This window comes from Callorhinchus milii, unplaced genomic scaffold, assembly GCF_018977255.1.
Source record: "Callorhinchus milii isolate IMCB2004 unplaced genomic scaffold, IMCB_Cmil_1.0 Scaffold1, whole genome shotgun sequence".
NCBI classification, from domain to species: Eukaryota; Metazoa; Chordata; class Chondrichthyes; order Chimaeriformes; family Callorhinchidae; genus Callorhinchus; species Callorhinchus milii.
In genome coordinates this window covers 47,587,783-47,600,808 of record NW_024704742.1, presented here as the reverse complement: position 1 = coordinate 47,600,808, position 13,026 = coordinate 47,587,783, and the positions used below count along the sequence as shown (strand labels likewise).

The window sequence follows — 13,026 nt, the reverse complement described above, 5'->3', positions numbered from 1 at the left end:
CGAAGATATATGATTGTTGCGTTGTACCTTATTGTGTACTAGGAACATGCTTGATTTACAGAAATAACGCCACAGAAAGCACAATGCCAGTTATCAGTTGCTACAATTACAACTGGCACTCTTGATGTGGAGAGCCAAGATACACATCTGTCTGTAATTTATTTTCCTTCCCTCCTCTGTTGATGAATCATTGGAGGAGTTCCAGTTAATTTGTTTCCTCATGTATGAATTAAACAGAAACATGGAAACAAAAAATTTGCAGCATAAAATGAGGCTACTTCACTCATCTTGTCTGTACCAACATTACTTGTGTTATCAACCTTCATAATTAATCCCACATGGTGATGGGTTTTCACACATGTCAGGCACCTGACTGACCAAGCAAAAATTAGTCATCTTTCCCCACCTCAACCCCCTTGGCTCCCACCTCCAGCTCAGGTGCCCATCCATCATTGTTGAGGCTTTAACATATCCAATCACCTGAAAGGAACAATATAAATTTGTATTGTATTATGAACCATTTGTAAACATATCAATAAAGGGAATTGCAGATGTCCTTAATTACGTAATTAACAACCAGTGAATATTATTTATTATTTAACAACCAATCATTTTCATTGATGGTCAATCTCACAATTAAAGGTACATGTAATTCATTCTGAACTCAAGTTTATATATGAAACATAATAGATCCATGGCGCAGAGAAACCACAATTTAAAAATAAGATTGAATGCATTAAAATGATAGGGAATTATTTTTGGATTTAGTAGCCCCTTGAATGCAAGCCAGTGGCAATGGCTCATTATCTGAAGCAATAGAAAAGTGTGTAAATATTTGCACAAAGTTGTGGAGCTCTTTGCAAATTTTGCGGGGCATTGCAGGGATGATTTTAGCATTTTGTGGAAAATTGCGGAGGGCTAATTGGTGCTACTGAGAGACACATTTTGCTGCTAACCTACATCCGTATCTTCAACATGTTTCTTCATGCTCAGGAATAAGCTCCTTCAAGTATGTATGACGAAGCTGTGATGATGTTGAAATAGTCCCTTCCTGTTTCATGTTCTTGCATAGAAACTCTTGGAAGACAGGAGCTTTTTCAAGCAGCATGTCTGCTCTAGTCAAACACTGCACAAAGCCCAATATGAATTATTTTCTCTCCATAGATAATGCAGTGGCTCTAAAGAAGCAAGTTGTCAGAGCAAGTTGTCTTTGAGGTCCACATCCACCTAGAAAGGAAAAAATAAAAATTGGTCTTCATGATGCATTTGTCATTAGAAATGTTCTATTTGTTTTCGTTTGCTGTGGTTGTTTTCTGTGCTTTTCAAATTCATTCAAAAATAACAACTTGCACTTACATAGCGCCCTCCACGCAGGGTAGCGTCTCAAGAGCGCTCAACAATGGCAGAGCCTGACTATGAGTCGGGGGGGGGGGGGGAGGAGGAGGAGGTGACCGTAAGCACGGTCAAAGAGGAAGGTTTTCAGGAGGAACTTGAAAAAGGGGAGAGATGGGGCAAGGCGGAGGGATTGAGGGAGTGTTCCAGAGTTTCGGGACATAGTAGCTGAAAGCGCGACCTCTGATGGTGTGGCGGTGGGTGCGAGGGACGAGCACGAGGACGGTACCAGTCGAGCAGAGGTGCCGGATGGTGGATTCGGGAGTGAAGATCAGAGAAAAAGGAAGATTAGCTTTTGTAATCATACAAATTAAGATTTTCTTTCAAAATTAAATGTATATACGAAAATTATTTGACCTTTTTTCCTTATTGCCGCTGCCTTGCATTCACAATGTTTCCGAGATTTCATGTGCTCATCAATGGTGTACTCGCAAACATGGTTAACTGTGTATCAGCAAATGCAGCAAAACAACAGCACACCTTCTTCATGAAAGTCATCTGGATAGAGTACAATTCTATCTGAGCGACAGAATGAAAATGAGAAGTGCTGTCCCTGTGCTTCCTCACAGGATTTACAAAAACGTTTGTACATTTTTGTATTGGACAACCTAAAAAGTGAAACAACCCTGGTTAAAACTATAGGTATATATTTCCTGAAAATGTAGTTATGTTTAAAATACTAAATATTTTAATTTGAATAGTACAGCACTTACCAAGTATTCGTGGCAGTATAGAAGTGTGACGCAGCTGCTTTTCCTATCGAGGTTCACTCGCCAGCAAAGTTGATTTCCCACTCACGCTGCTTCTGCGATCCCAAAATTCACCTCGCCGCCTTGCGCGATTGGAGTCGCTCCGGCTATAGTAGTGGCATTGAGCAAACAACATGAGAGGCCTGGGGCCTAGCGCACTGTGTGTATAGTACCTGAGGGGCTGGAGCAGATTTGTTGCGGACGAGGACCGTTGTAGCGGAAAATGCGGGGAAAGTGCGCCCCACTTGTCTATTGGCCCAGCTCATTATCAAAACGGACCCAGACAAATAATGCAATTCCAGAAATACTCAGCAGATTAATGCTTCTAGTTCTCAATAAATCAACTATTCCCAGGGCAACTGATGAAAAACGTGCCACTTCAATGAAATAGTCTTGCAAAGCCACAATACTGTTACATACAATATCCCTACATATTGTGAGAAACAACCGACCCTTTATTTCCATGTACTTTTGCACTATCAGAACAGAAACAGTGAGTAAAGTTCTGATATGGTTTGAAAGAAAAACAATCATGAAATACCATAATTTGACCTAGCGATGGAGAACGTGGTGGGTCAGCACAAAGTCCTTTTCTACTTCAAATAACAGATGTGAGTTTCTTTTCAATCAACTGTAAGGTTTTAGGTCAGTCCCAATTTTAGTGTGTGGAGTGTACAGGGCATAAGCCCACATAATTCAGCAGCAATTGGCACTCAGTCAGTAGGAAATGGAATTCACACCCACGTAAAAGAGCTTTCTCAAGATTAGCAGTTGAGCTGCGCTACTAGAGCAGCAGTGAGAGTTTCATCTTGCATCTCATTCCATTCTTATACTTACTGCTCTGGGTCACAGCATACTCCTTCCTCTCTCTAAATCCACAAAATGTATTTCCAAGTATGAGCAGGTTACAATGACATTACTAAAATGTTTTAAAAGTTTTAAAATCTGCATGTGGGTCTTTTGTAATACTGCATATTTGTAAAGCACTCGATTCAGGAAAATACGCTCCTTTCAGAAACAAAGGTTTTCATTTATCAATGTTCAATGCAGTTATAATTCACTTTTGGGATCATACCACAGAAGATCTCTCCCTAAGCAGAAATCAGGCAGCTTTGGCCACCAAAAGATATCAACATTGCATAGAAAAATGAGAAATGTTTATTCCCCAGCACAAGTATGGCTTGCGACCCAAAATTAAACACATATAATAATCCTCAAAATCCTTACATTTGAAATAGCTCCTTTTATGCTGAGAGGATACTTCAAAGTGTTTCACAGGGTACAGTGTACAGTAGAGTGACTATGCATTTTGTAGGCAAACAAGAATAATAGTAAAATGATGAGAATGTATAAGAGGCTTGAAATTACTGCTGCAGAACCTTTCAATACAACATTGAGTCAGTATCAGTATCCCTGGTCCACCAACACAATTAATGAATCCTATGCATATTAATGGTTACTGCATAAAACAACCTGCACACTCAATATGTTTCCAGTATTGGAATACAGTGTAAGAAAAGACACTGTAACAGACAGATTAGCTGTTCATTGTTACTTGTCTGGGTGTATCAGTGTCAATTTCAAGAGTTTTTTAAAAAAATATAAGTTTCAATAAAGTCAACGGTAGTTTATGTTCATGTAAACAGCAATTTCTTCTCCCTCCATGCAACTGGCAAGATTTTAGCTGCTGTTATTTGATGTAAGCTGGAAACAGCAAGTAATGAAGTTACTTGTTGTGTTTGTCACAATTAGCAATTTCAGTGGTGTATGAAGCATATATCTTACCATGGAATTGAATATTGCAAACATGTTTGGTTTGCTCAAGAGAAAGCCTTGGATCTTGATTCTGGGGCTCGATACATATCCAAAGCCAGGCATCTCAGTGTATCTGCAAACTGCCAGGCCACACTAGTCCATTCACCACAATTCAAAAAAGATGCAGCCAGCTATCATGAATGAAGCAGCATAAATATGTAGCTAAATCTCCATATTTATGTCAAAAATTATAGCTTCACCTCAGTAATCTATAGCGATCCATAAAGTTCACAGAGTTATGATTAATGATGTTAAGAGTTTGTTGGAGCATCCTTAAGGCAATGGGAAATCTAGAAATTGCTAGTCATGAGCTATACCGCAGCACAAATTTCAAAATCATTCTGCGTTACCTGGAGCTATCGGGGTCAAATGATAGTAAGATATTTGCCCTTTCCACAAGTGTTTGACTGCAATCTGTCACTTACAACAAGAACAATAAATTGCATTTATATAACGCCTTTCACACCAGGAAGACATTCCAAGGTAGTTAAGAGTTTGCACCTGAACTTGGGGGTTGGTTGGAAGGGTGTTGCCCAAGGGGGAGGGGGAAAAAGATGACTGCAGGTCTTGAGATGAACCTTGTAGGAGGCGAGGGAAGGGACAAGACAAAGGTACTCCAAGATGGAGCTCCAAAGTGTGGCCTGAGATGCTCAAGGCATGACAACACTAATGGACTGGGCTGGGCGTGTATGTACCTGCTGAGCGAGGGAGCTGGTGGGTTGGTATGATTTAGACAGTCATAGAGGTACGGTGGGGCAAGACTGTGGAGTGATTTGAAAGTGAGCACACGGATCTTGAACTCTCTGCTCGAGGATGGGTGACAGACTCACAGAGCAGGAGAGGACACGAGCTGCAGAGAAATCAATGGTCTGCAGTTTGTGGAGAGAATATTGAGCAGTGCGTTGGTATAATGAAGCCTGGAAATAATAAAAGCATGGATAAGGGTCTCAGCGGTCTGAGGAGAGAGGTATTGAAGCGGCAAAATTGCGGAAGTGGGGAAAAGCTGAATGGGTCAGAGCACCGATGTAGAGTTTAAAGGACAGTTGAGTCGAAGTAGACACCGAGGTTCTGCGCTGGCTCCGTGAGGTTGGAGTGTGCATTCATGTAGATTGATGCTGTCAGTGCCTGAGGTGGGAAGGCACTGACAGGAGCCAAGCAGGAGAGCCTCTGTCATGTTGATATTCAACTGGAGAATGTTAGCTCTCATCCAGGACTTGATGGCCGACAGGCAATCAGTCAGAACAACAGTGGCCTGAAATCGAGGGAGAAGGCAGAGATAGAGTTGGATGTCCTCCACATACATGTGGAAATTAATTTGAAAGAAAACTTTTATGAAATGTTTTATTGTGTTAATAATATGAATGCAAATGACTATATTGACTTGGAAAGCAGGTTCTCTATTGTGGCAGCTATAGGCTTTAATTCCTAACTCTTAGACAGTGCCCCCCCCAAAAAAAAATTCATTCACAAGAGCAAATTTGAATGGCTTTCCATGGTAACTAACAGAAATAATTTTGGTCAAATGTATTGTAATAATGTATATCAAGTGCAAGGATTATCATCAATTGCAAGGATTATTATTAATACTGATAATCAAAAACTGTAACAAAAGGCTTTAGCTTTTTTTGAAAGATCTAGAAAGTTAAATAATCGTGGCCTTGAACCAATGAGCTGCAATAGTCATTTTTGGAGCAGAGTGCTGGTAAGAAAGTCATGAAATTCAGTCATATAAGTCATGTAAAGGCATTCTCAATGCAGGTGTAAGTGTCTCAAAGAACTGCTGTAATATTATTAGCACTGGATTCAATATACAATATTCATGAGGCTGCTACCAGCTGCCAGACACCATCACATTTTGAATTTAACAACTGAAATCAAGCCAGGAAATCACTAATGGCTCTTGATACTGCTACAAGTTCAGCTGGCAGTGATTATTCCAGGGTTGGGCATTGCTGGATTGGCCTTCTGGCTCTTTTAAAGCTCCAACTCAAATTACAATAAATGGAGCTGCCCCTGGGCACACTTATGCCACACCTGTAAATTATCAGCAGAGGGATTGCTGTTGGGACAGAAATGGAAGCAAAATTACCTGTCTCTGGGAGCTGGTTTACATTACTTAAAAAGCAAATTCCTTTGTAATTTTCTTTTGAATAATAAATGAGAATCTACAGTACTTGGTACAAAAAGCCTTTTCTTCTAATCACAATTCAAATTGAAATGCACATGTGCGCACACACACACACTGGCACAATTTTTTCATCTAAATTCTGCTATTTGTTCAAAATTTCTTAAAAATTTTGCCCACAAAAATTTACAGTCAAATCACTTTACAGTATATTCTGTGAAGCACTTTGATACTTCTTGACACTCAATAAGGTGCTATATGAAATGCAAGGATTATTATTATATAACTAGCACCTACACTGCAGAAAGTTGTGCAGAACTACAAGTAGATTAATACATTAAAGGCAGAGGCACCGATTTTTTGCACTCCTGCCAGCCAGCTCATGAAAGCACCTCCCTTTGAGCATTTTGACAAACAAGGAATTAGTATTTTGGGGGGAATACATGCAGATATAATGCAGAGTACCATCATCTCGCTTAAGAGTATCCAAACCAGGAGAATCATAGAATATTACTCATAGAAGGAGGCCCTTTGGCCCATCATGCCCGTGCCGGCTCTTTGGAAGAGCTACCCAATCAGTCCCACTCCTCGATCTTTCCCCACATCCTTGCAAATTTTTTCTCTTCAAGTACCTATCTAATTCTGTTTTGAAAATTCTTATTGAATCTGTTTCCATCACCCTTTCAGGCAGTGTATTCCAGAACGTAACAACTCTGTGTAAAAAAAATGTCTCATCATCTCCCCTTTGGTTCTTTTGCCAATTATCTTAAATCTATGTCCCCTTGTTGCCAAACTACCTGCCAGTGGAAACATTTTCTCCCTATCTACTCTATCAAAACCCCTCATAATTTTGAACACCTCTATCAAAATCTACCCTTAACCTTCTCTGCTCTAAGAACAATCCGAGCTTCTCTAGACTCTCCACATAACTAAAGTCCCTCATCCCCGATACCAGTCTGGCAAATCTCCTCTGCACCTTCTCCAAGGTATCCTCAGTGTTGTCACGCCTTGAGCCTTGATATCCTTCCTAAAGTGTGGTGCCCAGAGTTGGACACAACACTCCAGCTGAAGCCTAACTAGTGACTTATAAAGGTTTAGCAGAATTTCCTTGCTTTTGTACCCTATGCCTTTATTTATGAAGCCAAGGATCCCATATGCTTTTTTAAACAGTTCTATCAACCTATCCTGCCACCTACAAAGACCTGTGTATGTGAACCTCCAGGTATCTCTGCTCCTGTACTCCCTTTAAAACTGTACCATTTATTGTATATTGCTTCTCATCATTCTTCCTCCCAAAATGCATCACCTCGCACTCTGCATTAAATTTCCTCTGCCATATGTCTGCCCATTTCACCAGTCTGTCTATGTCCCCCTGGAGTCTGCTACCATTCTCCTCACTGTTTATGACATTCCCAAGTTTTGTGTCATCTGCAATCTTTAAAATTTTGCTTTCTGTACACAAGTCCAAGTCATTTATGTATATCAAAAAGAGCAGTGGACCTAATACCGACCCCTGGAGGACACCACTGTATACTTCCCTCCAGTCTGAAAAACAACCATTCACCACTACCCTCTAAGAATAGCAATTTTTGGGGGGGCGGTCAGCCAGGTGCCTGAAACATGAGGAAACCCATCACTATGCCTAAGAGTAACCAAACCAAACTGAGAATTCCGTGCATCCCACCAACACATGGAAATTGCAGAGATAGATTGTTGGAATGAAGTGTACACTCTCTCATGCAAACAAAAACAGAGATCGCTGGGAACACTCAGCAGATCAGGAGAAGGAAAGTGGGTCAACGTTTCAGGTCCATGACCCATTATCAGAACTGGGGGATGTTGGGAAGGAGAGGTTTTAAGGACTAACAGAGAGGGGAAGCGGGGCAAGAAAGACAAAGTAGAAAATGGGGTGCAGGACAGGCGATGATGGATTAAACAAGTGTTAATGATGCAAAACAAAGGAGGGCAGCAGAGGCAGACCAGAGAGAGAAAGGGTGAGTCTGGGCCCGAGATGATGTGTTAACAGTGACAGAAGAGGGAAAGGGGAGGGTAAGCTGAAAGGGAGCTGGGAAGATGGGAGCTGCTCTTATGGTCTGAAGTGGTGGAGAGGTCAGAGTGCAAGGGAGCGTTGAAGTAGCAAGCAATCGGAAGCTCAGGTTTGTGCTTGCGAACAGACATGCTCGGCAAATCGATCACCCAATCTAGGTTTGGTCTCCCCAATGTAGAGTGGACCACATCGTGAGCAGCGAATACAGTATACTATATTGGTGGTAGTACACATAAATCACTGTCTCACTTGGAAACTGTGTTTGGGGCCCTGAACAGTGGTATTGAAGGAGGTGAAAGAACAGGTATTGCATCTCCTGCGCTGTCATGGGAAGGTGCCGGGAGAGGAGAACAGGTGTTGGTAGTGATGAACCAGGGAATCGCAGAGGGAACAGTCAATTCAGAATGCTGAGGGGGGGGGGGAAATATATATTTATAACCAGCAAATAATTCTCCGCCATTTCCAACACCTCCAGCGTGATCCAACCACTAAGCATATCTTTCCCTCGCCTCTCAGCATTCTGAAGGGAAATTTTTCACACAGTGAGTTGTTCAGATCTGGAATACATTGCTTGAAAGGGTGGTGAAAGCCAATTCGATAACAACTTTTAAGAGAGAAGATAATTATTTTGGAAGGACAAGTTTGCAGGGCTATGGGGAGAGAGCGGGGGAGTGGGATTGATTTGGGAAGCTCTTTTCAAAGAGATGGCACAGACACGATGGGCCGAATGGCCTCCTTTTGTGCTGTATAATGCTATGAAAGGTGGCATCGTCAGAGCAGATGCGGGGGAGGCACGTGGAAAAGGCAATGGAGTCCTTACAGGAGGCGGGGTGGGAGGAAGTGTATTTCAGGTAACTGTGAGAGTCGGTGGGCTTGTGAAAGATATCTGTGGATAATCTATGCCCCGAGATGGAAATGGTGAAGTTGAGGAAGGGAAGGGTCGGAGATAAACTATGGGAATGTAATGAAGGGCTGGAAGGTAGAAGCAAAGTACGCGAATGTTTCCAGTTGAGTGCGAGAGCAGGAAGCAGTTCCAATACAGTCATTGATGTATCCGAGGAACAGGTTGGGGAGGGGAACTGAGTGTTCCAGGTGTGCTACAAACAGGCAGCCATGGCTGGGAGCCACGTGGATTCCCACAGCGACACCTGTTACTTGGAGGAAGTGGGTGGAGTTGAAGGTGAAGCTGTTCAACGTCAGAACACGTTCATGCGGGCGGAGGAGGGCGGTGGTGGATGGAGACCGGTCGGGGCCGCTGCTCCAGGTGGGAGCGGAGGGCCTGCGGGCCGTCCTGGTGGGGGAATGGAGGTGTAGAGGGATTGAAGGTCCATTGTAAATTAGGAGATGGTCAGGGCCAGGGATCTGCTTGTGGATCTTGGGGAGGAGTAGAGGCGGGGCTGTGCAGGGCTGGGAGACTGGAGGCTGTGTGAGGGGGGGGGGGGTAAGATCCCCAGAGCAGATGAGCTCATTGACGTCCTCGTTCATAGTGACTTGGTGTTCAGTTGTGGGCTGTTGGTCCGGGGGGGGAGGAGGGAGGTGGGAGGAGTTACCAGAGAGTTAGCGTTCAGCCTCCACCAGGAGGACAGGACGGTCACCAGTTGGGTCGTCGGGACATCCGACAAGTGCGGGCGTGAGCGCTGACTCGGTGCCAAGAGTCCCCCCCCCACCCCGGGAGCTTCCCGGTGGGCGACGCAGCTCAGCGGGAATTCCCTCCCGGTTATCCTGAACTCCTCCTCGAGCAGTTGTCACCACGTGGATGACGGGGGGTGTGGGGGGGGTCAGGCAACACCTCATCACTCGACGAACTGCTACGAGGCGCGGACCACCCCCGGGACCCCGCGCTCTCACACTCAAACCCCCACCCGCCGCCGCCGCCGCCGCGGGAACCGCTTTTTCTCGTCTTTCTTTTTTTGCAACTGAACGGAACCAGAACGCGGATTGCGAGAAGCGCCATCAGCTTCGGCTCTACCACCACCGACACCGACGCCGCCGCCGCCGCCGCTTTCTTCCTCTTATCAAACAATACACTATCAGGACAGACAGACGGACACTGCCGTTCTCGTCCTTTTTTTAAAAAAAAAGTACATGTTGTTAAGTAAACTGATGAAACTTTTCAGATGAGTCTGGGTCGACGCGGAACGAGCCCACACAGCTCACTCCCTCACTCACTCACTCACTCACTCACCCGCCCTCCGGCCACCATTGCTCTCCGCAACGGCCGCTCCTCTCCGCTTCCGAACGCCGCCGCTTTTGAAAACAGTCAGACGGTCCGGGGAGCCGCTCTCGCGCCGCTGCCCCCACCCCCCCTCCCCCCCGCGCGCGCGCGCACGCACACACACACACACACACAGGCGGCCGCTCCGCTCCGCTCGGCGCTCACTTCCGGGGACGCCGAGGAGTCCAGTCTGCGCCTGCGCGGTCCCGTGTCGGGCCGTCGCCCGGACAGTGTGTGCGGTTGTGTGTGGGGCCCGCGGACTGCTGCTGCTGCTGCTGCTGCTGTTGTTGTTGTTGTTGTTGTTGTTGTTGTAGTCCGACGGGGGTTGGAGAGGGGAAACGGTTGATACTGTGAACAAACTGCAGCCCGAACCTGTCGGCCCTGCCCAGCTCTCCCTACACAGGCACTGATCCCCCCCCACCCCCCATCTTGTCAGGTCCTGGGAGTCTGGAGCTGTCAGGACTTTGAGACATCCCAACGATGTGATCACAGGCAAATAAATGAAGGATTATTATTATTATAAACTCACAACTCCGCCCTGTTATGGATACAGACGCAGGTATTCTGAAGACTTTATATATAAGTATATATACACATATATATATATATATATGGTTAGAGCACTTGGCTCGCAAGCGGAAGGTCCTGGGTTTCAGTCCGGGCAGAGTGAAACTCTGAGCAAGTTTCCTTACTCCACGGACACGCCTCTGTTTGCTTCGCAGTGAGTAGGAACCCAGTCGTTAGTCCACTGGCGGATCACTTTTCCGAGGGTAATAATTCCTTCAAAAAAACTCGGTCACGCAATCCCACAAGTGTGCGTTGTGCGCAATTAACTGCCTGCCCACACAACAGGCAGTCACTACACTTTCCGTGACGCGCTTTGAGACGTCCGAAAGCCGTGATAAGGCGCTATATCAAATGCAAGGATTACCATGAAAACAAAAACAGGATTCGCTGGGAACGCTCAGCAGGTCAGGCAGCATCTATGGAGAGAGGCAAGCGAGTCAACTCAGTTCTGACAAAGAGTCATGGACATGAAACGCTGACTCACTTTCCTTTCTCCATGTGTTCCCAGCGACTTCTGTTTTTGTTTTCAGATTTCCGGCATCTGCCGTATTTTGTGTTTTGCAAGGATTATTATTATTACTGTGTAATCTACCACGAGGCTGGTTCAACATCGACTTGCATTTATAGATCTAAAAGAGGGGAAGGATATATAAAATATAAAATAAATATTATTATACAGTCTTGATATAACAGAGAGGAAGGAGGTGGCAAGATAGATATTCAATACTTATATTTATAATATATTCAATATTTAACAGATAGTTGCTCTACAAATACAAAGTCACTACACCACCCCCACTCCAAAGGCGAGGGTTATTATTGTCATCATTCTGAGCAGTAAAAAAAATGGTGATACTCTAAGGGAAGAACTGAACAATAAAATAAACTTGAAATAAAAGGTAATAATCCCTCCCCCCAAATCTGGTCCTTAATCCACAACACTTCTGTGCGCAATTGGCTGCCACATTTTGCCTGCAAATATACAGTCAATTCACTTTACAATATATTCTATGAAGCGCTTTTGAGACGTCTCAACGACGTGATAAGTCACTATATCAAATGCAAGGATTATTAAAACAGAAATAGCGGTGGCACTGACATGATAGTTCGAATGGCCTGCTTCTGTAATGAAAATTTCTATGATGTACCTTTATTTTAAAAAAAAAGTTTTCTCATTGATAAAGGATCAAATCTGAAATGATAACCTGCCTCCCTTGGCACATGCATTATTTTCTGTTTTTTTGGATCTGAATGTGTTATTTTTGTTTTCCCTTGAGTTTAATGCTTTGTTATCTGCATATATTCAAATAAAAGGTGCTACTTGTGTGGAATTGACTGTTCATACTAAGGAGCAAATTGCACAGAACTAAGATTTTAACACAGGTTATTTTATGTATTGATTACTGCTGAAGAAGATCCGCGCTTTCTAGTCATTGCAATTGTATTGCTGGTCTGTAGGGGTGAACTAAGAGTCTACACTCCAGAATAAGTTATACATCATAATTTACATTTAACAATTATATAGTGCCTCTCACTTCTGGAGGATGCCTCAAAGTGTTTAAAGCAGGAGGTAGCTTGGCAGACATTGCTCTCAATGGCAAGCTGTGTGGTTTTACCCAGTTAAACTCTAGCAGCAAGTATCCAAGTGCACAATCTGGCGCCTAACACTCAGAATTAGAAACGAGGAGTTCCCCTCTAGGGAGAATCTAGAATCCATTATATTCCTATATATAAGTGGCATACATATTTGAAACTTGTCTAATTTGAATACTTTTAATGATGGATTTCCCTATGTGTCAGACACACAGCTGACCAAAAACTATCGTACCCCACTCTTCCTCTCAGCTCATTCTCCATTTCGTAAACTCAGGTCAGCTGACGCTCTCTAACCCACCATTTATGGCCGAACCTTTCAGCATCTATCCCCCCACCCTTTGGAACGCCCTCTTACCCTCTGTCTTGTGCTCTATCTCTCTTTAACTATGCCTAAACTCTACCTCTTCAATGGTACCTATGAATATCTCCTCCCTTTATCAGCTTCCAACACCATCACTGTGAATCGCTCTAAGACATTATCCTAAATGGAGGGCACTACATAAACTTAAGTTGTTTATTC

General features: G+C 43.8%; 1 long non-coding RNA gene across 1 annotated transcript; it reads right to left on the bottom strand.

The window, feature by feature from the left end:
- Positions 1–581: 581 nt before the first annotated feature.
- Positions 582–10,436, bottom strand: LOC103175853. Its single transcript, XR_006085550.1, has 4 exons — positions 10,314–10,436; positions 2,106–2,248; positions 1,750–2,000; positions 582–1,227 (listed from the first exon to the last, which is right to left on the bottom strand). It is a non-coding gene; the product is annotated as an uncharacterized LOC103175853 (long non-coding RNA).
- Between the last annotated feature and the right edge of the window lie 2,590 nt (positions 10,437–13,026).